This window comes from Eupeodes corollae, chromosome 2 (assembly GCF_945859685.1).
Source record: "Eupeodes corollae chromosome 2, idEupCoro1.1, whole genome shotgun sequence".
Taxonomy (NCBI): domain Eukaryota; kingdom Metazoa; phylum Arthropoda; class Insecta; order Diptera; family Syrphidae; genus Eupeodes; species Eupeodes corollae.
In genome coordinates this window covers 114152665-114180301 of record NC_079148.1, presented here as the reverse complement: position 1 = coordinate 114180301, position 27637 = coordinate 114152665, and positions in this window count along the sequence as shown.

The window sequence follows — 27637 nt, the reverse complement described above, 5'->3', positions numbered from 1 at the left end:
TATCATTTCGTTTAAAGTTTATTATTCTTATCCATACTTAATATTAATTACCGTTATTTTCTTTTCATTTCCTGAGCGACTTAAATTAATTTAGACTTTTTTAAACTCAAAGAATTCAATGCATCCATTATACTTAATATTTATGTACAAAATAAGTAGATAGAAAAATATGGGGCCAAGGAAGTTAATTTTATGAGCTGAGCTAAGCTAAGCAATGTTGCCTTGGTGCCATGCGACATTGAGAAATTCCTATTGGTACCCTTTAAAATGACTAATTGTCATTAAGGGAATTTTAAAAAAGTATGTTGATGATCAATAATTCAAGAAGCTGTTTTTTGCCGTGATATTCGGGACAGTAAGCCATTTAAGTGTGACATTTTTAGAAGAATTTATTTGTATTTCTTAAATTATGTAAAATAATATCTAATATATTTCTAACAATAAACAAGGTTATCCATTTTGAGGTTTCAAAAACAAACTTAAATAGAACACATGCAATATATTTTTTTAAGTTATTATAAAGTTTGAACGTTGCCATTATGTGTAAAACAGTACAATGTTTAAATGACCACCACACATATTGTTGCAAGCATTGGTTCTTTTGAGTTAATTTCTTCACCACTTTTTGGTCCATATTGGGCGGTATTTCAGCCATAACTTCACGCATGTAAGTTTTTAAGTGTTCAAGAGTTAAACGTTTATCTGCATGAGCACGGTCTTTTACGTAGCCCTCAAAAAAAAATCCAGCGGTGCCAAATCGCATGATTTTGGTGGCCAGTTGATATAGCCATGAGGAGAAATTACGCGGTCAGAAAATGTCTCGTGTAATAAAGCCATATTTTAGCGCACCGTAGTTTTGAAACCAAATATTCTCAAAGTTGTATTCTATAATAGCAGTCAAAAGAAGTCGGCTATCACATGACCATTACGCTCCGAATTGTAGGTGACAGTCGTTAAATCCTCGTATTCAAAGAAGTTAGTTCCAATTACACTTTCGGACCAAACAGCGCACCAAACAGTGACTTTTTGAAGATTTCATGGCCACTCTTCAATTACTTAAAAATTCTCAGAACCCCAAATACGACAATTTTTTTTAATACCATACCCACTGAGTAATAAATGTGCTTTGTCGCTGAAGAAAATTTTGTTCGAAAAATCGATGTGCACAATCTGTTGCTCCAACACCCATTTGACGTATCTACGAAGTTGTGAATGGTCAACTGGCTTAAGTTGTTATGTAAGATGGACCTACGAGAGCGGGTCAATAAGTGCGTGACACAGATTTTTTGATAGAAAAATAATTTTTTCTTTCAACGTAGTATTTCTTGAGCTTTATACACTTTGTCCAACGCTTCTCCAATTTTTGTATTCTTTCCAAAAAATGAGTTGTCGAGGTCCTCAAAATAAGCCTTTGTTTGCGAGATGACTTCAATATTGGAGTCAAATCTTTTTCCACCAAGCCATTTCTTCAGGTTTTCCTTTACTGCGCTGTCCTGTGGGTGTGGATTCGAAGACTTTCCGAGCCGGAGCACTGGTTTCCATGCGCTCTACGTGACCCAGCCATCTAAGTTGTTGGACTTTTACCTTATGGCTAAGTCTACGTCGCTGTACACCTCGTTGTTTCATCTTCTCCTCCCTTTCCCATCGATGCATACGGGACCGTAGATTACACGAAGAACTTTTCTCTCGAAACGACCCAAGATGCTTTCATCCGATTTTGTCATAGTCCATGCTTCTGCATGGTCTCATATAGCGGCACTTTGCTCCCTCGAGAGAGGACTTTACCACGCAATTGCTTTCTTAGCCCAAAGAAACAGCGGTTAGCAAGAGTTATTCTTCGTTTGATCTCGGCGCTTCTCTGCTGATAGTGGAGCCATGGTAGACGAAGTCCTTGATTATATCTATTGATTGGGTCGTTTTGACCGGGACGTTGGTGTTGTAAGTCCTTTCTTGACGACAGCATGTACTTTGTTTTGCCCTCATTAACCGTAAACCCATTTTTGCAGATTCTGCCTCAATACTTACAAAAGCCTCATTGATATTACGCTGAGTTCTTCCAATTATGTCAATTTCATCAGCATATGTTAGTAATTGAACAGACTTTTAAAAGAAAGACCCTCTAGTGTTCACGTATGAACTCTGCACTATTCTTTCAACCACCATGTTAAAAAAATGCCATGACAGAGCATCACCTTCTCTAAAACCTTTTTTGACATCGAAAGGTTCTGTTAAAATGTTTCCAACCTTTATGGAGCAGCGTGAATTCTCCATGGTCACCTGCACAAACCGACGAGTTTGGCAGGGATGCCAAAACTAGACATGGCTCTATTCAGCTTGTCCCTGTAGATGCTGTCATATGTGGCCTTGAAATCGATGAAAAGATGGTGGGTGTTGATTTGGTGATCTTGGGTTTTTTCCAGGGTGTGCCATAAAGTGAATATTTGATCGACTGTGGACTTTCCTGGTCTAAAACCCCACTGATAAGGAACTGTGAGTTTGTTGACGATGTGCTTTAGAAGTTCACATATTACGGCAGATAAGAATTTTTAGGCGATGTAATCTAGACTGATACCTCTACAGTTGTACAGTTTAGAAGGTTCTTTTTTTATTAGAATCTGGCAAAGAATACTGAATTTCCATTCATCGGGCATGCTTTCTTCATACTCCTTACCAACTTATCTCCAGCTGCTTTAAATAGCTCGGCAATTAAGCCTTCCGCTCCAGCGGCTTTAATAGACTTCAGCTTAGATATGGCAATCTTTACTGGGTCTTAGTCGGGACGACGGAATTGTTGGCTTTCGTCGTCTATGTTGATTGGATCATCCTGCTTGATACTGGAATTCGGTTCGTCGTCACCACTAAACAGTCTGCAGAAGTGGACCTTCCATATCCTCAAGATTGACTGCGGATCCACTATAATGTTTACATTTTCGTCTTTGCAGCCCTCGGTTCTAGGCTTATGTACCTGTGAATTTCGTTTCACCTGTTCTAAAACTTTCGAACTTCTGACTTGCACATTTACCAGTCTCTTCAAATTGCTTCACAATTTTGGGAATTGGTTACGTAGTTGGACGACTATGTAAACCATAATCTTCTTTTAATGCACAATTTGTGGCTATGGCATAGTTAAGAGATCCATTTTCATAAATGTCAGACTTTCAATTAAAAAATTGGTTTGGGAACTTAGTTTGACAGGTGTCGATTTCCAGCCCTATACTTTTGAAACCGCAAAATGACTAACCCTTTAAAAAAGAAGTGAAATCAATACCTGTATTGTTCTCAAGATATTCTAGTGGAAAATAAATATTTACCAATTCTTAATAGTATTTTTTCAGTTTTTATTTTTTGTAAAACAAGCTTTCACTTCAATTTGTCTTAAAAAATTACACCAGATTTCAAAAACGATGTTTCTCGTTGCATACAATTTTTTGGAGATAATATCATTTTTGTTCGTAAATATTGGACGTTTCAAGTATTTAGGTATTTTTTAAGTTCATATCAATTTGGAAGACTCTACAATGTGTAGTATATAATTTATTTTAAGTCGATAGCTATATTTGGTTTATAAGAAATTCAAAATCAATCAAATTTTTCTCTATATTTTCTTAAATTGCTTTAGTACTGTACTTTTTTGAAAGCCCTTTCAGCTGATTTTTTTGCGAAGTCGATGTCTCTGCTGGTTTTAAGGTATGGTACAGACATCTTTCTAACATTCACTAATTTTGATTTTAGGAAGCTTGAAACATTCAGAAATATTAATATTTCCAACTTGAAAAATCATTAATATAATTTATTTTTAATTAAAAAATGTTTATCAGCTCGAAAATTTTACAAGAAAGGTAAAATTGATAATATTTTCGGAATAATTTTATATTATAAGAATTATTTTAATTTTAAAGAAAATTCCAACAAAAATACGCCTAAAATTTGGTAAAAATGATGTTTGACTCGAGTTTTTTTTAAAGAAAAAATAAAGAAATTAAATTTTTTCTCATATGTTTTTATGCAAAATATTGTTTTTAACTTTTGGTAAAATTCTTAAAAAAATTCTGTTGGAATTTTGTCTTACTACTGAAAAATACTACTTAATTGGTTTAACGTCTCGAATGTTCCAAAAGAGAACAGTTTCAACTTAAATTTGTTGACTAAATAAATAAATTAGGTTATCAGAGATTTTGACTGGAATTCTTAAAAAGCACATTCTGGCTGATATCAATGCCAAGTTATGAGTGCGGGCCATATTCAAACCTCATTTTTCTTTCACACTTGAATACACAATTATTCTTTAAGCTCCAATTCTAACGCAAAATTATATAAAACCTATTCCAATATTCTCTATCGGCTCTAAACATATAATCAAATAATTGATAATCCCCAACTAAGCCTATTTATATCAGAACAATCACTTTAACAGCAAGAGACTTCAACAAATAAGTACCTATGTGGAGAAGCTTTAGCTTCAAAAAAAGAACCCAAACAATTTAATTAAAAAAATAAGGTACAAAAAATAACAAATCTCCCTTTTCCAAAGAACAAAGCAAATTAAAAAAAGTACTGCCAAAACTAATCCACTTTAAAGGCTGCCTTTAAATCGGCTTTACCAACACACACACACACAAAAAAAAACATTAAAATGCCACTTTGACAAGCTAGCAGCAGCTACAAGCATTAACGGCGAATAATACTTTTACCATCACCGCCATAGCACCATAACGCCATAACTCCATATACAGCCATCGACATCACCATCATTGCCGCCGAAACCGTTATCTCTCTCGTTTCCTTGGTAGTTAATCACTCAAGCGTTTTTGTATGATTCAGCATCAATGTCCCGCTTTTAGTCCACCATTATCCATTTTCATACACATACCTATAGGAAGCATAGCCAAACCGACCAAAACGAAATGACAATTAAAATAGCTGCAATAATTGACAGTCAACTGCCATTACCAGTTAAAAACACAAACCTACACACACTCACACATAAAACAAACAGGCATTTGGGACATTCGCAGTAGTTAAGCAAAAGTCCATATACTCATACTTTTGTATAGAGTCGAGCTGTCCGAATGAGAATAGATTTCAACAAAAGGTCCTTTATCCGTAGTTAGGGGAAATCAGACTAACTATGGAACATCTGATTCAAGGAAAGGATTAAAATGCTTTTGTATTTTAGAAAATTTATCCAACAATACGCAAATACTGTCGGAATATACATATACGAGTATCTACCGCTACCCGTACCGTATGTCCGAATAATAACATACAAACCGGTAGGGTTTGGTTGGTTGATTTGAAAATACCTTAACAACAATTTTGTGGAGAAGGTTTTCGGAAGTACTTACTCGTGTATGGATTGAATATATGTTCTTAAGCTTCGGTCCAGCTAAGCCCTCGAAAGGCTTGGGTTTTCAAAAAAGTATACACATGATATGAGGATTTTAAGAAATTTGTTGGAACATTTTGAGAAAGGTGAATTTCAGTTGAAATCATTTGAAATTCTTAATTGCATGTCTTTGGCTGTACCTTGGGATCAAGTTGAATATAAAGCAACGTTACAAGTTTTTTAAAAAGAAATAGAGTAAGAGACTTCAATTTGTAATCATCAGTTTTTGAAATTTATCTGAACCTAGAAAACCTTAATTCACTTCGGAAAGTTCCGACAAAGCTAAATTCTGAATGCAGAGCTTTATTTATTCATACTAAACATTTCCTTAAAATTATCCCACATTTGGAATGGACAACTTATATGTATTTCCAAAATACTTCGAACTTGAAGTAATAAATGTTAGACTAAAAACCGAACAATACGAGTTTTGAAATGCAGTAAGAAAATATTGAAAACATTTTAGTCACAGTGGACACATTTGAACTTTTGGAAAAAGTAAGTGATTTGAAAAATCGAAGCCGTGCACATCGCTCAAGAACAACTAAAAGGATAGTTGAATTTGTCCGTAGTGTTGACGAAAACTCCGGTTTGTCAATTTATTGTCAATCTAGATTAAGGCATTCCACAAATTTCATGTGAACAGGAAGGAAGTCTTAAAACTTCGTCGTGGTATCGTTGCTGGTTGGGTCCTTAAAATACAATTAAATCATGCGTATTTTCATTAAGAAATCATCTTCAGTGTTGAGGCCCATTTTCACTTCAGAGGTTAAGTTTAAAAACCTGAATTATCGAATTTTGGGTTCTGACCCTTTTCTTGGAGTTGTTTGAGCTGGCGTTGTAATAGGACCTTACTTAATTTAAAATGAGGTTGATGGAACTGTAACGATGATTGGACAAGGAAAGTTTTCTGAAAGTGTTATTTTTCTCGAAGGCATGAACATTTGAACAGAATTGATCACGGAGATTTAACACCTTTTTTTGAAGCCACTTAAAAGATATGGTCGATTCCAACGAAAAAAACGATTGATTTAAGTCCTGGAGTTGAAATTATTGAGATTATCGACGATATACAAGGGCATTTGTGCGAATTAGTCATTTAAAATGTATGCATGGTACTGCAACCGTAGTCGTTGTGATCAGTTTGATTGTGTATCGTTTTTCATTTTGAAATACATAACTTCCACCTTTAAGCCATATTTCTTAAAAAACATTTCGCCTTTTTTTAAATATTAAAATAAAACCTCCTATTGGAAAAAAACTGTTTAATAATATGTTTCTAAAGGGTAATTTTTGTAGCTTATATCTTTTTGGCAATACTGGTTTAAACAGCTGACGCACGTTTTGTGCTTTGTTTCACTGTTAAACATCTTCAGTTTGGTCTATAATTTAACCAGGCATCGTCTTACAAACGAAAAACGCTTACAAATTATTGAATTTTATTATCAAAATGCATGCTCTGTTAAGAAAGTTCATCGCGCGCTTCTTCCATTTCCATTGTATCCAACGACGAGGCTCATTTTTGGATCAATGGTAAATAAGCAGAATTGTTGATTTTGGAATGAATATCAGCCAGAAGTATTGCTACCAATGCATCCAGAACAAGTCACAGTTTTGAAGGGTTTATGAGCTGGTGGCATCATTGGACCGGACTTCTTGGAGACTGTGAATAGTGAGTGCTACCGTGAGATGATATCCAACTTGTTTTTGCCCAAAATGCAAGAGCTTGACTTGCATGACATGTGGTTTCAATAAGACGGTGCCGCCACATGCCGTGAACAGTATACTTATTGATAGGCGAGTTCGGCGAACATTTCATTTCACGTTCGGGACCGGTCAATTGCCCGCATAGCTCGGGCGATTTAACACCCTTAGAATATTTTTCATTTATTCGTGGGATACCTGTCGAAATGTTGGAAAAAGTATTGGACTAAGTGGATGGACCGTTTAAGGGTGCAGTCAAGGTCAACATTTGCATGAAATAATCTTCAAACATTGAATTATATGGACCGTACTTTGTTTGCTATTTTTTTTTGAAAAATTTTCCTATAGCTTTTAAAAAATCACCCTTTATTAATTGTCCTTAGTGGGAGGTACTTCGTTTATGAAATAGTTCACAGTCCCCATGAAGACAGAGTGAACAAAGTTTTTCCATTTATTCAATGTATTAAAAACCGAGATCTGATAAAATTGATAATAACTCTTTAACCCTGTGGTCTTATAAGAACATCTAAGTAATATTGTCAACTTAACTTTGGATTTTGTAATAATCACTTGCAACAACTGGTGAATTCCTTAAAGCTTACAAGAATACTGTTTTCGCTAGTCCTTACATTTTCGTATACAGTGTGTGTACTTAATGTCTTATTGTATATTAATTTTTTAAGTCTTTCGATATACATAAAAAGATCCCTGCTTGCAAGTCCATTGTTTTAATAAGTTTCAGTGTAATATTTATAATAAGATTTTCATTCAAACTATAAACACTGATTTTTGCAAAGTATTTTTATAAGGATTTTTTAAATAAGTTGTATTTGCTTTAAACTTTCAATTAATAGTTTGTTGGTTTTTAAAAGTAAATAAATTAGGTGGCGCAACAGTCCGTTGAGAACTAGGGCCTAGTGAATTACAACTCTGAACCATACCTGTGTGCGAATAATTTTCTCAGGGATGGATGGGACCCACAGTTTTAAGCCGAATCTGAACGGCTAATTTGAGAAAACACTTTTCATAACACGAATTAAACCCAAGACCTTTGTCATGACACTCCATTGCACTAGCCATCACGGATACTACGTTGGTAGGTTATGTATTGTTCAAAACAACTTTATTATATTGGAAAATTTACAAGTAATCTCAAAAACGGCTTATCCTATATTGATTAAAAAATTATATGATGTACAATATTGGAATCTTTTGATTGTATTCCATTGATTTCAATCATTCGAAACTTAATATATTCATTTGAAAATAATCACGTATAATCTCTTTGAAATGTAAAAATGACTGCAAAGACTGAAAATAGTGGCATGAAGTCTTGAGTGAAAAATGGGTCGAATTATTTTAGTCCTCAATAAATTGGTGCTTGTACAAAAAAAAATCAAAAACCAAGTTTCAATATAAATTTATCGAAAGCAACCACTTACGTTTTAAGAAAATAAGATTCCAAAATCGTTCGTGTATAACTAGGGAAATCACATTAGTTAGTTAGTAACTTTTAAAATGACTTTTCCTTTTACTTTATGGTTGATTTCAACCGAATACTATGTCAAATTCTCAAAAGACTTCAAGGAGTTGAAGCTTATTTCGATGACATAATTGTCCACGGTGCATCACTCAACGAATGCCTCTAAAACCTTGTTGCATGTCTAATTGTCTATATCTACACAAGCTCACTAAATACGACCTTCATATCAATATGAAAAAATGTTCATTCTTACAACAAAAGATAAGTTATTTGGGACTTGTAATTGAATTTAACAAAATAAGTAAATCTCCAGAAAAAGTACGTACTATACAAGATATGCATTCTCCTTCGAATCCTGAGAATGCAAAAAAGTTTCTTGGCCTTGTTAAATATTACTCTCCATTTAACCCAGATTTCTCAACTATGTCACATCCCTTGCGCTGTCTTCTCCAGAAAGGACAAAAATGGTACTGGTCTTCAAAATGCAAGTCAGCGTTCATCAAACTAAAAATCGAACTATGCAGCGACCGAGTTGTCATGCCTTTTGAAACTAGCTTGTCTGTCGTTCTATCAACTGATGCCATTCCTCATTGATTAGCTGCCGTATTGAGTCATACTTTGAATGGAATTGAAAAACCCATAGCTTACGCTTCACGTTCTCTGACGAAATCCTAACAAAATTATAGCCATCTGGACCGGGAAGCCCTTGCTATTATTTTTGGTGGTACTCATTTTTACAAATATCTATTCAGCAGACATTTCCTACTTGTGACAGGCAATCAGCCCTTGTCAAGAATTTTTCATTCACATAAAGCATAACCTTAGATGAATTCAGCTCGACTTCAGCTCGACTTCTCAGATACGCTTTATTTATATCCGGATTCAATTATTCTGTTCAATTCAAACCAAGCGATAGTAACCAGAATGTCGATTGCTTATCTCGAGCTCCAATACAATACCTTAAATTCACAGCTGATCAATCAATACAATGAAACTATTCTACAGATTTCAAGCAAATAAGTTACTGCTCAAATCATCAAAGAAAAGACTAATCTTCGGAAAATGATCATCGACCTGAAAACTGATTCCGAGTTTACACTCAAAGATGGTATCATTTTTCGGAAAGATCGAATTCTAATTCCACATTCTTTACACTCAAAAACAAACTGCAAAAATTGTGCAATCAACAGATCTAATCTACTGGAAGCTCCAGTGCATCTTTGGGATACACCTCAAGAAAATTAGGAACGAGTGCACATCGATTACGCTGGACCTTTCCAAAATTTCTATTTCCTCATTTGTATTGATGCAAAATCAAAATGGGCAGAAATCAGAGTTCCAAATACCGTACAATTACTTAAACATATTTTCTCCACTCATGGATATCCTCAAATTATGGCATCCGACAATACTGCAACTTTTCAAAGTGATTAATTTCATTCCTTTTGTTCAAACCACGGTATTTTTCAAAAGTTTATTGCTCAACAAATGGACTTGCCGAAAGAAATATACAAACGCTAAAACACCGGTTAAAGCCCTCTCAAATAATCGAACACCAATGCATACAAAAATAAAGAACATACTTTAACGATACGATGCTACACTCCTTGCCTGTGGAAAATTACCAGCTGAACTCTACCTGAGGAAAAAACTTAGAAAACGAATTGATAATATTCTTCCATTATATCCATAACCTTCCCAATTGGAATGCAAACAATCCCGTTCATTACAAGTGTTGGAGAAAGTTCAAGTCAAAATTCTTAGTAAATAGCAATTTGGAGAAATCAAAACTCTCGTTACTCTTGACTCTGGTCGCACAATCAAACGACATATTAACCAACTTCTAACAACTTTAGTTGAAAAGAAATCCGTTTTATGTGGTCCAAGAAAAAGTTCCAACATTCCAAAACCAAGCAATCCTAATCCTGGTTTCGTTATCACCGTTCACCCTCATGATTATCCAGCTCAGGATATTCCTGCTAATTCTTCAGTATTAATTAGTCATAAGCCTTCAGTTCAACAAGAAGTTAGAAGATCAACCAGAGAAAGACACTCTCCAGTCCGTTTTTCCTAAATATCCTTTACTAAGTGGGGGAGACTGTGTTTGTTATAACTAGCTACATGCTCTTATTCTACTTTGTAAACAATTGTTCCATATTCGATTTTCTACTTCTTTGATATTATTAAATTTTTTATTAATTATTGTTATTCGACTCTTTGATTTCATCAATAAAAATCGTTTAGTTTTAGTTTGTTCAATAGTTCTTTATTTTCTTTAAATTCTTTAAATATACAATCGGTGGCGTGAAGTCTTAAGTGAAAAATGGCACAAAGTATTTTAGTCCTAAATAAATTGGTGATTGTAATACAAAATTCGAAGACCAATTGATCGAAAGCAAGTCACAAATTTTTTACTACTTACATTTGAAGAAAGTACGATTCCAAAATCGTTCGTTTATAATTAGAAAAATCACCTTTTTGAGGTAGTAACTTTTTAAATGACTTTAACATTCTACTCTATGGTTTTTATTTGCTTTTTTATGCTGATTAATTTATTTGTTTGGAAAATTTTAATTGGAATGTGTAACAAAAATTCAGAAGACCAACAAAAACAATAACTCCTCGAAAACGAGATTATGGGATTTCAAACTGAAATTCCACAATTAAAAAGGTAAAGTTCGTTGTGTGCGCACATTTAAACCATCGACCATATCAAGTTCGTCGTTGGCAATTAATCACATTGAATCGCATCATTTACGCCAAATCGTTTGTCCTTTATTGAAAATTCGTCATTCGTTGCACCATTGACGATGATGACCGACAAAACGCCACTGGCCACCACCAAATGCTTTGCTAGCATCCAACTACGATGACGATGACGACGACGTGATCCTTTTAAAGAGTCCAAGGATTAAAAATCCTTTCTCTGATTCTCTTTTGGTTTTTGTTTTTTTTTTGTTTTTATATCACAAACGGTATCAGTTTACCGAACAAACTAATCACCGTGATTGGAATTTTTGCATGAATCACCTACTTGTGAGAAAGGGTATGGAAAAGGTGATGATGAAGTGCGACGAACGATACTAGTCGGGCAACGTGAGGTAGAATACGAATTATAGACGGAAATAGAGGTCCTGTCCTGGTCATGGGCCATATCCTGTCCATAGCGAGGAGGTTGTTGTTTTGCTTTGTTTTGAACTCGTTTCGAAAAATTGGAACAGCAAAAAACACAGATGATGCTTTGTTTTTCATTTCTTTTTTTTCTACAAGCTCTTTTTATTTGTCCAAGCTTTTCCAACTCTTTATTTCTATTTCCAGTCTTTCTGCCGTGTTTTATATTGTTCCGCTTGTTGAAGAACTGATGATGATAGAGACATGAATCTATTTATTTTTTTGCTTTTTTTGTTGCTGTATTTTCGTCCTGGATGTGTGTGTCCTGTTTCATATTTGAAATAAAATAAACACGGCGAATGTCACGTTTTTAATAGATGGATGCAATTGCAGTAGGAATTACGTCCATGTACCTTTTTTATTTGTTTTATACAAAAAAAAATGATTTTATTTTTGTATATATTTTATTTGAATTTGGAAGGATGAAATTTTGTTGACCTCAACAGAGATGCGGAAAAAGAGAGTAGAGTATCTACAAATAATTGATATGAAAACATATAACGTGCGATGACAAACTTATCGCTTCATTTGCGGTTTACACGGTACATGATTTTCATTTCACTGTACCTGCCTGGAAAAATATGTGAAATGCATCGGTTGACATTTTGTTTTTTATTTCAAATTTTTGGCGTTAATTTGAGGAGTTTTTATTTATGCAGACGAATGATTTTTAGAGGTGCTAAATATTGGGTTTTGATTCAATAGATATTTATATGAATATTGGAAAAGTTCAATGAAAAAAAAGTTGTGGTGAAAAATATTAAAATATTTAGATGTTAGGAGTAATTGATTTTTGAGGTTTAAAATGTACTTAAATATGAAATAGATTCCATCAGTTGAAGTTACTAATCAAATTAATCAATTTAATAGCGATGGAAATACAAAATGCGGTGGATTTAAAGAGCTGAATCAATCCCAAGGTATAAAGTTGCATAATTAAAATCTCCAGATCAATCTACCGCCAACCAGTTTCCAGCATTATGAATGTCCGAAATTTCTGTCGAGCTAATATTGACTCGGACCACTTGTTGTAGCCACGATAGCACTTCAAGTTTTAAAACCCAATGTAATACAGGTAGATGTTGGGAAAAGATCCAACGTCGAATAGCTATCGCAAGAAATTGCTAAATCCTTCTCCGACCGAGTTAAAAGAACCCTCTCTCGACGTTTTCTGCCGCCAGCACAATGTATCGAGAACCAGTGGCAACATTGCCAAAATGAAATCATTGAAGACGCTTCCGACCACTGACCACCAACAAGGAACGCCTTGTTTGATGAGGAATGTCGGCAGCCAAATGCAGCCGAGCGCTGCATAAAAGACGAGAGCTGCTCACGAGCTCTATGAGCAGAAGATCCGACAGGGACACCGACTTCTTAGAAGTAAAAAAGAAAGAGCATGAGAAGTGTTAGGTTGAAAATGTTGAGATGTTTAAAGCAGGAATGAAGTTCGAAAGTCTTATGAACAGGTAAAACGAAATTTACAGGTACATAAACCTAGAACCGAAGGCTGCAAAGAAGAAAGTGGATACATCATAGTGGAACCGCAGTCAATACTGGGGATGTGGAAGAATCACTTCTGCAGACTGTATAACGGCGACGACGAACCGTATTCCGCTGTCAGGATGATCAATTCAACATAGACGACGAAAGTCAACAAACCCGTCCACCCGACTTAGACGAAGTAAATATTGCCATATCTAAGCTCAAGTCTAAGAAAGCCTCTGGAGCGGATGGCTTCAATGTAGAACTCTTTTAAGCAGTTGGAGATATGTTGGTTAGGAGCATGCACCAACTTATGTGTAAGATATAATCGGAAGAAAGCATGCCCGATGAATGGAACCTCAGTATTGTTTGACCCATATTGAAAAAAGAAGACCCCCTAAACTGCACCAACTATAGAGGAATGAGTCTACTTTACATCGCCTATAAAATCTTCTCTGCCGTAATATGTGAACGTCTAAAGCCCACCGTCAACAACCTGATAGGTCCTTATCAGTGTGGTTTTAGACCAAGTCCACAGTTGATCAAATATTCACATTACGGCAGATCCTGGAAAAAACCCAAGAAAACCAAATCGACACCCACTATCTTTTCACCGATAAACTCGTCCGTTTGTGCAGGATGATCATGGAGAATTCACGCTGCTCCATTAATGTTGGAAACAACTTAACAGAACCTTTCGATGTCAAAAAATGTTTTTAGACAAGGTGATGCGTTGTCATGCGGTTTTTTTAACATCGTGTTTGAACGAATAGTGCAGAGCTAACACGTCAACATTAGAATCACTATCTTTCAAAAGTCTGTCGAATTACTAGCATATGCTGATGACATTGACATAATCGGAAGAACTCAGCGTGATATCAATGGGGCTTTTGTGAGTATTGAGGCAGAGGCCGCAAAAATGAGTTAATGAGGTCAAAACAAAATACATGCTGTCGTGAAGAAAGGACTTAAAACACCGATGCCTCGGTCAAAACGTCACTATTGACATACGTAACTATGTGATAGTTAAGGACTTCGTCTACCTAGCCTTCGCTATAAACAAAGAAAAGAAAATCAAGCCTGAGATGAAACGAAGAATAACTCTGGCTAACCGTGGTTTCTTTGGGTTAAGAAAGCAATTGAGTGGTAAATCCTCTCTCGAGGGACCAAAGTGTCGCTATAAAAGACCCTTATCATCCCCGTCCTGCTTTACGTTGCAGAAGCATGGACTATGACAAAAGCGGATGAAAGCACCTTGGGTCGTTTTGAGAGAAAAGTTCTTCGTGTGATATACGGTCCCGTATGCATAGAAGGGAGGGGAGTACTCTTCCTTTGTATCCAACTTGCTCAAACCGAGCAATATCCTCGCTTAGCTTCTACTAGTGAAGACTTGAAGTTGTTTTTTCATGTTAGAGTTCGATGAAATCAACACTCTCAGATATTTGTACTCCTTTACAATTTCTGTTTACTTCCATTGAAACGACCACTTCTTGATTTGTGAGTGTCTGCCTCCACTTCATCTTATGATCATCATTTTCGATTTGGCCAGGTTGATAGATAGGTTTTAAATTTGACAATACCTATCCAAACTGTTTATTATAAGCTGAATGCCATCATCTGTCTCTGCGAGGAAAACTACGTCATCTGCACATAGTAAGGCTGGAATAATTTTTCCGACGGAACTCAATTCCACCTCTAACGGCATCTGTGATATCATTTATTTTATAGTATAAATAGTAGTGTACTAAAAACACACGTTTGCCTTCCTCCCACTGTTGTTTCGAAATCTTCGGAAAGCCATTTTAAGTCCCAGATACGAGCTGTATTATTGTGGTACAAAGCCTTCAATGCGTTTAACATTTTTGATGATATTCCAAGTGTATATAATTTGTACAAGAGACCTTCTCTCGATATAGATTCCTTCTGATTATCATACAACACAACGTCTTGGTCAAGAGGCTGCCTCGCCCGGAAAGGGAATTCTGTTACTTTAATTTTTCAAGATCTTGAAGTATAGAACTTTGAAATGGAATAAGATAAAAAGACGATTATTTTAATTGACTTGAATTTTTAATTAATTCGAAAGATAATCATTTTTTATTATAATTTTAATATTATTTCTGGCTAATGATTGCCATGACTAGCTCGGAGGTACCTGTATGGATAAGGAAGAGAAGGAAACATCAAGCTCCCTGTGCCCTGCTCTAGCTCAAAAACACAAGAATTACCTAGGAGAATTATTCTATAAAGATCTAAACGTACTAAATCATATTTGTATAATTAGCCTTTCACGTTTCGCAAGATACTCAAACTGCTTTTATTGAGCTTAGAAGAAGGTCTCAAGGCTCATTAAACTAGCCTATGTGTGTCCTACTCCATCACGGACAGCCACTTTAACCTAACATAACATGGCTCGAAGGTAAGTCTAATCTGGAAATGTGGAACTAGCACTTCAATGATGCCACCGTTCAACAGGTCCCACCAAACTGTTACACCCATTTGGATACATTGTTGGCCCAAAATTATTTCTGGGGTTTCCTTTTTTGAAGTTTGGATGCAAAAATACTGTTTGTTAACGTTGTCACGAGATGAAAATGCGTCTCGTCAGAAAAGAAGATTTTTCATCCAAGATGGATGTGCAATTCGAGCTGTTCTAAGGCCAAACTGCGAAGCAATTGCACTGTGAGTGCTTCAATTTGGACAAGACTCATTTTCAAAAATAAATGTTCAGTTGTCATTGTCAAAACTTCCTATGATTTAAAAAGAAATCGCAAGATGGCCTAGCTTCATATTTTTTCTACGACATGCTATCACTTTCTTACAGCCAATTCAATTACGTTCCTCTAAGAAAAGCTTCGAACCGATTACAATTCTTATCTTAAACCCCATTACAAAAAATTGCGTGAAATATGTACATATACCTTCATCATCAATCAGTTCAATATTGTTAAGTAGCTTGCTCAAGTTATAGGAATAGGTACTTTTACTCATTGTATTTTATTTAAGTACCTAAGTTAATAAATTCAATAAGGCTCCTTAAGACTAATGTACCAACATAAGATTTAAATTTGATAAATTGTTCAAGCTTAATAGCATAATTTTGAAGAACACAAACAATTTTAACGAAAGCACACACAACGAAGGAATCCATTCAACGTCTTTTATATTAAAAAAAAAAATGAAAAATACAAGCAAAGGTGTATACGTTTATTTTCGTTGGAAAAATATTCAATGTTAATTCTCTTTTTCTATTTCACCCTCATAGCTTATTTTTACTTCTTTTTTTGCGTTCTTGTTATTGTAAGAAGACAAAACAAAAAAAAAAAACAAAATTGAAAGGAAATATAAATTAATCAAAGCCCTTCAACCATCAATCGATGGAAGGAAGAATAAAAACTTCAAACGACAAATTTGAAAATCATTTGATAAATATCACATTTCAAATGGAAGTAGGTAGAAAGAAGCGCAATATTATGCCAACCCCCACCCCTCCTTGGAAGAACCTCATATCCACCAATCGACAATCTTTATATTATATAAGTATGTAAGTCTATAGAATAAATGAACACAATTCCTCCATTGACACTTGCTGTCGATTGAATTTCAAAGGAACAAAAGTTTACATCGTTAAATAACACTTAAGCGTTACATAGAAAGAGCCGCATATCGCGTATATCCTTTCAATTAATATTTAATGGTATTCCTTTCTCCCAAGACCCTCATATACGAGTATGATTATGTATGTTTGTAAGAGCGTGTATAGCATAGCACAACAAATTTGAGGTATACCACCTTCAAAGTTTCTCGCTCATATACTTTTGGGCTAAGAACAACAAACTTTTGCCACAAGAAAACTGATTACAACAACAAAAACAACACAAGACACTTATTTTATATTATGTGATGTTTTTATTCCTTCATATAAACTCACTCACATACATACATACAACTTAAGCATAGAGTATAGTATCAACAAAGGAGGCAATAAAATGAACATTTGAACAGAAGAAAAAATATAAGGAAAAATGTCCTGATGGAAAGTTGGGCTGCTTTAGCTTCCGCATCACATGAGCTTCATCAGAATAAAAAAAAAATACATATTCGTAATAAGGCCTTTGAAGTTTCATCATCATGTTGATTTAGCTATAGATTGTGGCAAGGAATTTTAGGGTGAGGAGCAAAGTGGTTGGCAGAGTATGGGAGGCTGTTCTTAAAAAATAATGCCACCACTGTGCGTCGTCATCTTTCATAGTCTTCGCTCGTCGGAAGAAACAACCTAATTAAAAGAGGAAAACAACTTTTTGGAGTGACTTTTTTAAATTTTTGGTTTTGGAAAAGTCGGCCACCACAATCAGTTAAAACTTTAGCTTGCTAATAAGGAAAATAATATTCAAAATTTCAAGCTTCTTTGCAACATATGTTCACTTTTTTTTTTAATATTTGTGGTTTTGTTAAAAAATACTCACATACTCTTGAAAAGTTAAATTAAAAATAAAATAAAACTTTAGTTTTTTCTTTGTTTGGAAAATGATACTTTCAAATACAAAAAAAAAATAGTTGTCAAATGTCATTATAAGTTAAAAATTGTTTCATTAAAAGGACAAAACTGAAACACAATTTTCTCAAAAATAGCAACCAGTTTTGTCGAATAAGATGTTTCATTTTCATTTTTTTCTGATGCAAGGACATTTTTCAATCTGATGGGTTTCCACCTTCAATGAGTTTTTCCAACATAATCTCTTCGGATCCAACAACCATATCAAATCTATTTGCTAAATACATTAGCAAATTTTATACTGAACATCTTTATGATCCTGATCCACACTCCTTTAGTTATTTAGATTGTTGCACTCAAACCTCTCTTTCATCATTTACAATAACTGAAGAAATAGAAATTGCCAAAATAGTACGCCTCAAAGAAAACTTTAGCTCTGGTCCTGATGGCGTTTCATCAGTTGTTCTAAAACAATGTATAAGTTCTCTGTCAAAGCCTCTGACTTCAAACTTTGGACTCTTTCTTTCCCAAGGTGTGTTTCCTCATATATGGAAAGATTCATTGATATTTCCGATTCATAAACAACTGAAATAAATAATTTTAGACATGCATTCCAAAACTTTTTGAAAGCTTAGTTTATGATTCCGTTTATTTCCATTGCAAGCCCTAATTCTCCCCCGCTCAACATGGTTTTCTTAAAGGTATATTTACTACGACTACTTTAATTTAATTTATATTTAAAGTTTTTTCAGCCCTCGAGAATGGCAATGAAGTTGAAGTTGCATACACTGATTACAGTAAAGCCTTTGATAAAATATCCCATAAGATAAATCATCTCAAACTAAGAGCCCTAGGCTTTCCATCTATATTTATAAACTGGATAAGCTCCTATCTTGAGAATAGAACTTATAGAGTCCTCGTCCGTGACTCAGTCTCCAGTCCTATACATGCAACTTCTGGAGTCCCACAAGGTAGTCACCTTGGCCCCCTTCTCTTCGTCTTATTTGTCTTGAATCTATCAATCATCTAACGATGTGTGTCTTTAATTAAAAAACTCGGACATCTTAATATTCGCGGATGATTAGAACATTTTTAAGGTTATCTCAACTCCACCTGATTCTTTAGTTTTACAAAATGATCTTAATATCTTTTTGTTAATGGTGCATGCATAATTTCTTAGAGTTAAATGTAGGTAAATGTAAACAAATGACTTTTTCGGTCAAACAAATCCCATCACAAAGAGTTCACTACTTCCTTAATGACGCCGTCAACGTAGTCGATTCTATTAGAGATCTTGGTATTATCTGTGACAAACACGTGAATTTCCATTTCCATTTTGACCAACTTATTAATAAAGCTAATAGATCTCTCGGTTTTATTAAGAGATGGTCTAAAGAATTTTTCAACCTCTATGTAACTAAGCGCTTTACATTTCTCTAGTCCGTCCTCATCTTGGTTTCCCTTTTATGAAAACCATTTACTCAGAATTAAAAATGTTTAAAGAAATTTCGTTCGAATTGCCTTACGTTTGTGCGTTGGATTGACATTCCAGAGGTCTTGGTTTTGATCCCTGTCTGTGTCATCTTTTTTCACGGGTAGGTACTGCCTCTTGCGAGTAATTGACAATTCCTCCAAGAGTAACTCTTGTCATGGAAAGAGCTTTCTTAAATTAGCCGTTCGGATTCGTCTTTAAACTGTAAGTCCCTTCCCTTCCATCCGTGAAAACATTATTCCCGAAAAGGAATGGTTGAGAATTGTAATTCACTAGGCCCTTGTTTTCAACGGAATGTTGCGCCATCAAAATTATTTATTTCTTAAGGTCCAATCACACCCCCGGACTAAAAAGCGCATAAAATATTGACTTTTGTGGATGTAATGGCCTTTCTTCAATAATTTGAAGATTCTCAGAACCCTAAATACAACAGTTTTGTTTATTCACATTCCCATAAGTGGGAACTGTGCTTCGAAAATTTTGTTTGAAAAATCGTCCACCGCTTGTGTTCCAAACACCCATTCGACGTATCTACGAAGTTGTCAATGGTTAGCTGGCCTCAGTTGTTCTGTAAGCTGGACTATATGTGAATGTAGGTGAAGATGTAAAATACGCCATAATGTGCTGCAAGACAGTCCTAATTCCTGAGAACAACGAGGAATCGACGGAGTAGCGATATTTTCAGTGGTACGAGCAAAACGATGATGCACAGGCCTTACAATATTTTTGTAACCAATCTAGTCTCTTCAAATTACTTCACAATGTTGCCAATTGCTTGCGTAGTTTTTCGATTATGTAAACCATAATTTCCTTTTAAAGCACGATATGTGGCTGTAAGTAAGTTTTGCATTCCGCGATAATTGTGCGATCCATTTTCGTAAATGTCAGACTTTCAACTCAAAAAAATGGTGCCACAGATTTAAAATACCAGCCCCATACTTTTGAAATCACAAAATGGATAACCTGTTACAAACAAAATATCTGGTGCAAGTTTTCAAGGGTACTAAAGTAAGTAATGTGGTTCGCGGTTTATTCTCTCTTTCTTTAAGACCTTAAAAATTCCTGAAAATATTCTCTTGACTAGAATATCCTGTAAACAAAAATTATCTATGAACTTCGCTATAATTTTATTTTTAAATTCTGTTTAAATGAAAATTAAAAATCAAAGTATTACTTTTATACGAAACAAAACAAAGAAATGCAATTTTTCTTCGACTTGAATATTAAACTGTATACTTAATCATTACTTGAAATATAATCTACATTTTCAAGGATCCAATGAAAATTAATTAATCTGTGTCACATTTTGAAAGAGTTATGTTTTAAAATTATACTACTTTCAAATCGATAATGTATCTAGTTATCATGCTTATCCAATCACATTTGTCTCTGGATTTTTAATTTGCTTCTCTCGGAAACCAAGAAACTACAAACAAACTCTTGCGACTTATGCAATTTGCTGAATACCCCGCAGAACTATTTGGTATACAAAATTGACTAATACTCGTATGTTTGTCGTTTTGTACAATTTGTTGAAAAGGATCAACGAGAGCACCCGCGGGGTCCTTCGACAAACGCAACAAACACACATACAATTACACCCACTCCCACATTTATTTCGATAAGGAAAATTCTCTGTTGGAAAATTTTGTTTTTTTTCTTTCAATTTTTTTTCGGAATTTTCTTCCTTTTCGTTTTTCTATACGATATACTATTAACCACATTGCATTATATTCAAACACACACATCAAGAGATCATCAAACACACACATTAAAGAGAGGACACTGCATTCGAGTGAACTTAATTAATTATTAATATTTTTTGTGGGCGTTGAAGAAAATTCATTCATCAAAAATATGGTTTATGCAGCATGCAGAGCGACGACAAACGAAACGAAAAGTAAAATATTTATGGATATTTTTTGTTTAAATTTGGTTAAAAACTTTATTATTATTATTTTTATTTTTGCAGACACAAAGAGATTTAATTTGATTTTTTACCTCCCTCTCGGACTTTTCTGATTCTGACGAATGACTATGATGGAACGGACGACTGACACGACAATGGATGGGACGTATACCTACCTATACAGACGATCGACCGACGACGATGGCGGCGCTGGCAACGGTTTTGCTTTAATTTGAGACTTTTGAAGTCAATATTAATACGTGCAGGAATGTTTCATAGATAAAGTTTTATTGAATTGAATTGATATTGCATTTTGTTGATATAGGAACAAAAATACGGTCAAATTTTTCAGGTTGACTTTTATGGAGATAAAAAAGTGTAGGATTATTTCGTTTCAGAAGAATCAACGAAAAATGTAACACACTTTAAAAATTTGTTACTTCCAAATTGTTTAATTAAAAGCAGACAAATCAAATTCGGGCACTTGCGAAATTCTTTGGTCAGTGACGATTCTAATAACTTTCATATAGGATTTCAAAGAACTAATTGTTATATAGGGTCTTGGTATCCACCTGTTATTAAGGAATTGTTAAGTTAAGGTTTGGGTAGGCAGATAGTAGGTAGATAGTGGCGTCTTCTATTTAAGAATGTAATCTCTAACAGAAACAGAGTTACGCATAAAAGTTTTGTTAACTTTACACTGTAATATAGTGACGGCACATATTGTGAATAATTTACTACTCAAGATTGAAATTAAGTATTTTCTGGCCACAACGAATCGGTGATTGATTACTGCATGGTAAATAACGATTGGATCTCTCTTATACACAAATTAGAAGTTTTGAGTAAACAATTTTCTGATCATATGATATAAGTAATTAAGATGGAAATCTTGCTTTGACTCACAACAAAAATCATTTAGTTTGATGCCCCGATTAAAATGGAAAATTCTAAATTTAAACGCTAATAGAAGATTACCTTTCACACACCACTCCAACTAATTTGTCAACTTTCGTGATCACAACTCAATTAACCTCACTCCAAAAACAACGAATTCTTTTGCTCAAAAATGGTTTGACACAGAATGTATTAAAGCCACAAAAAAACCAGTTGTGGAAAATGGCAAAACAAATTAACGGTTCACGCAACTCTATTGGTTTTAGTGTTTCTGCAGATGATCTATCTGAATATTTCAAAAATCTTCTTCAAATCAACACAACAACTACTTTCTCATACGCACAGACGCTCGTTTGTGATGATATATGATTATATCAGCCAATGAAATACAACTAGTTCTCCAAATAGCCAAGGCTGGAAAAGCCCCAGGTGAAGATATGATGCCCTACGAATATTTTAAAAATGCAACCCCTTCTTTTTATATCCATCTACATAAACTTTTAATCAGATTTTTGATAATGCTGATTTGCCGTCCTCTTTTAAAAAATCGATAATTTTTCCAATCCATAAGAAAGGTGATCTAAATGCAGTTGAAAACTACCGAGACATATCCTTTATGAATCTCACTGCGAAGATATTTTTTGGTGTTCTCATTAATAGGCTTGAAAATTGGGTCGGTATAAACAACATTCTTAAAAAGGTCCAAGAAAGAATTATTGTACGGTTGACAATATATTTACTTTAACATCAATAGTAAAAGAATTTTAAGCCAGAAACAAAAAAGCATAACATTGTTTGTCGATTTTAAGGCTGTATTTGATTTGGTAAATTATTTTTTAAGTTTTCCCAACTTATATGTAGTTTCAGCAAAATTCATCCAAATAATCCGTTGTTTGTACACAGATACTAAAGTTGCAGTTTGAGATGGCAAAACATATTCGAAACCCTTTAAATCACTAAATGGAGTGAAGCAGGGATGTCTACTCAGTGCTCTTCTATTTGATCTTTTTATTAATGATGTAGCTACATACATTCCAGGAGGTGTCCGAATTGCGGGTATAGTTATAAATGTATTACTCTACGCTGATGACCTTCTTTGGTTATCCGAATCAGCAGAAACCCTGCTATTGATGGTAAATCGTCTTACGGTAAATTGTGTGAAGGGGGCCCAGTCATCAACACACACAAAACGAAAGTAATGTTTTTTTCACAAAAATATAGGGTATACAAAAATACGAAGAAATTGTAAAATTTCAAAGAAATATTTTAAAGAAAATATTCAATATTCCCTTGACAGCACCAAACTATTCAATTTGTTTGGAAACACTCTTGCCAAAACTTTTTATTAAAAGTCTAAAGTTATAGGCTAATTATTTAATTAAAGTGCTTGATCTTCGGGAAACTCGGTTGTGTAAGATAATGATGCTCTCTGAAATTCGGAATAAGGACTGGTGGATGAGGATATGGGAAAACATTGCTGTTTCCTGTGTAGAAGTTGTGCAGATCAATCTCAAAAATATTATTCAGATGAAAACGAAGTTCTACGAAATCATCCAAAAACTTGAAAAACCTAACCAAAATCAGATGATTGAAAATACCCGTCAATCGGAGAGCAGATTACTCTATAGCCGGCTTAATTATAACTTGTGTGACAAGAACTACTTGTTAGATTCTTTCTCCTATAAGGATATTTCCCTATTTTCTTCATTAATGTTCGAACTTCTACATTAAAATGAAAAACCATACAACGGAAGCTTTTACCAATTTTGCAATTTATGTAACTTTAGTGTGTGTCCAATTTTTAACAAGGCAAGATGTAACGAACCCGCTCGGGTGTAAACCTCTCCTTTCCTTACTACCATTACAACCTCGTGCGACAGGCTCCCGAGGCTGATCCTTGCAGCAGAAAGGAGAGGGTATCCAGGCCACTGTAACTTGGCATGCTTGCATTCGCACGGGGGTTCTTGCTACCGTAGCACTGGCCGGGTTCTTCATGCCATGTATAAATACAATTTAAAACAAAATTGAGACCCGAATCGTCCATGTGTTGGGGAGAGTGATCCCTATAGAGGCAGAGGGTCGTAGATGGTGTTGACCCTCGGAGGATTTGCCCACCCTTTGTATCCGAGGGATATTACCTTAGCGACTACAACCTCCTATTTATGTAATAGCCCCTACTCCATATGCGTCCCCTCCACCCTAGTCCTAGGGTATCTAGCCGGCCATCCTAGCTAGACGTCAAAAAAGATGAAAAAACAACCGCCTTAACAAAACAAAAACACAAAAAAAAACAACCGAAATTCTCCTTCAAAGAAAGACCATATTATTTCTTTGTTTTTAAACGTGATAACTTTGGATTTCTTTATTAAAATTTAGTTAAAAATTATAAAAAAAATACAATTAATAGCTACTACAATGAAGAGTATGCTTTGGTAACGTACTTGCCCAACGGGCGCCTTAAACGTTATTCTGGGTCTTCTACCAATCGACCTTTTTATTAAATACATAGTTTCCTGCAGCGATATTAGGCTGAAGGAATCAAATAGCTGGTTGTCAAAACCTTCTTTCAGATATTATCTCGGTAGACACTGACTACTGCACTCCTACTTTAAACCTTAGTAAGGGTTTTAAGGTTATTTTCCCATCGAGAGAAGATTGGGAGGATGACATCGTGTCGAAAGGTTTCGACACAACCATCTTTACTGACGGCTCAAAGATGGAGTGCGCAGTTAGTTCTGGTATCTTTTCTGAGTCCCTAAATGTAGCCAAATCCTTTAGGCTTCTGGCAATAAGGTAGGCATGTAAGATACTTAAACAAAACCCAAACCAAAACCGAAATGTGGCTATCTTTACAGACAGTCAGGCAGCTGTCAAAGCCATTAACTCGGCCATATCCTCATCTAAATTGGTCCAGCAATGTAGCAATGAGCTTGCGGGCCTGAATATTAACATCGGTGTCACCCTGATCTGGCTTCCGGGCCATAGTAGTATCGTGGGAAATAAACGGGCTGACGAGCTAGCCAGGCAAGGATCGGCCCTTCATTGCTCACTTATGCGGAAATGGTTAACATTCCTCTTGGTGCTATGAAGGGAAAATCATTTCTATCTACCAAACTGAATCAAACCGAAGGTGGAGCAATTTACCCAACTGCATTTTATCTAGGAAAATACGGCCCACCTATAATAAAAACAGTACAAACGATCTTCTATGCAGGCCAAGGCAAGACATAGACAGGATTGTTGCGGTTTGTACCGGACATTGGCCTATAGGAGTTCATGCAGAGAAGTTGGGTATCTCTTACAACACCTTTTGCCGTAGTTGTAGTGACCAAAGAGAAAGTGAAACGATAATCCATTTCCTCTGCAAATGTCCTGCTTTGGAAAACACCAGAATGCAATGCTTTGGAAAAGCATTCTTTCAAGAACTCGATGAGCTATCTAAGACAAAGATTAGAGACCTAATCTTTTTTCTCAATGCGACAAAATGGCTCTAAAATAATCGCTATGTAGCTTCTCTATCAATCTATGCCTTTCAATCAAAGGTCAAACGAGTTTTCGGTATCAAAACGGCGCACTACAGCGCTAATTGGATCTCAGGCTAGGTTGCCTTGAGATCGCCATTTCTACCTACCTATGCTTTGGTAAACCATCTCTATCAGAACAGGAATTGATTGAAATTTTAAATGGACCAGATTGAGCGAACCTTGTCAAATTTGTCAATATTTACAAATTCATTAAAGCTTTTGAAATTTTTTTATTTTGATTACTTGCAATAAATGAATATTTGAATTGAATTTAATAATTTCTGAAATCCCATACTGTAAATAATTGGTTTATGCTGTTTTAGACCGTAATTAATACAAAATTGTAAAATTGTACTCTGACTACTCAAGAGTTTTACTTATGTCTCTTACTTGATACAGTTTTTTAAATTAACATTATAATCTAGTGTCGGTTGCTTATTTAAAATAAATAGCCTGTTGATTTCTTAGACTGTAAATAAATAAATAAATTGGGTGGCGCAACAGTCCGTTGAGAACTAGGGCCCAGTGACTTACAACTCTCAACCATTCCTGATAATGTTGTCAGGAATGGAGGGGGCCTACAGTTTATATGCCGAATCCGAACGGCTAGTTTGAGAAATCATTTTTTCATTACAATAGTAACTCTTCTAGAATTTGTCAATTCCTCGCAAGAGGCAAAGAAAAGATTTTAGATGGCATAGGCAGGGATCAAACCCAAGACCTCTGGCATGACAGTCCAACGCACTAACCATCATGCCACGGGTACTACTCTTAGACTGTAACTTAGGAGTTTTTGTTGTTTTAGACTGTAATTTAGTAGCGGGTGTTTTTAATACTGTAACAAAGGCATTTCAGGCTGTTTTCTACTTATATACAAATTACATATTTATGCTATCTCCTTATATCCTGTTATTTTCAGACTGTAAAAATTAAGTTCCAAAATCCACTAAGCAGAGTTATCGTGCTAAAGAATTATGAAGAAAAAACCTTGGAACTAAATTTAATTTTAAAGAGGACATTTTATTTTCAGCTCTAATGAAAAATTAAAAATAATTGATTGAAATCGGTTTTCCTTCAAAAACTCTTTTGAACGTAGACTATCTTTGCATAGAATTTTCTTTTCTGTTAAGTAAAATACTTTAGAGTCTAATTGGCTTTCAAAATCCCTTTTACCAAAAAAAAATCCTAATTTCTTTCCGTTATAGTTGCTAAATTTGTTGTCATAATGAAATAAGATAAATTGCTAAGCTTCAACCTTCTTTAAACAAGAAACAAAACAAAATATACAAAGGTTTTAAATCAACTTTAGGCTCACTAAATATTATATGACATCAAAAAATATTCATATCCGATATTTTTTTCAAAACAAAAATATAACCAACATAAAAAAGAAAAAAAAAAAAGAGAATAAAGTATCCCTTTTCAAAATAAATTAATGAGCCTAAACTTCAAACATTCTTTAAAAAAGTATAAACCCAATTTTGACATTTAATAGTAAAAAGCTTTGGGAATCAAAAAAAAAAAAAGAAGACAAAAAGAAGCAAAACTTTAACTTTTGATCCTTATTTCCTTCGTTTATCTTTTTAATAAAACAAAAAAAAAAAACAGACCATTACTTCGAGAAGTTAAACAGCAAAAAACAACAAAAAAAAACGAAAGGAGATATATAAGGCCTAAACATTCAACATCTCGGGGCAAATATAATAAAACATGATAAGAAAATGGGACTTTCTAATAGAAAATAAGCATGTCCGCAAGCCAAGAGGCACAAAAAGACACAAAACATAGTAGCAAAATAAGCTATACCTAGAAGAAATAGAAGAAAGTCGGAAGTAATTCCTCATTGGATTGTGAAAGTTATATATGGAGGTATAGGAGAGGTATAAAGAAAATTTAGGATAGACAAAGGCGAAGGCTAACAAATTCCGTAAAAGGATAATTACTCAACAAATAAATTCAATTCTTAAATTTTCCTTTTTTTTGTGAGTTACATCAATTCTATAGCTCTATAGTCGTCCGTTCTACTTTTCTTTTTTCACTATTCGTTGAAGCCTTAAGTCTTATACTCGTCTAAAGCTTTGGTAAGGTCTTGTC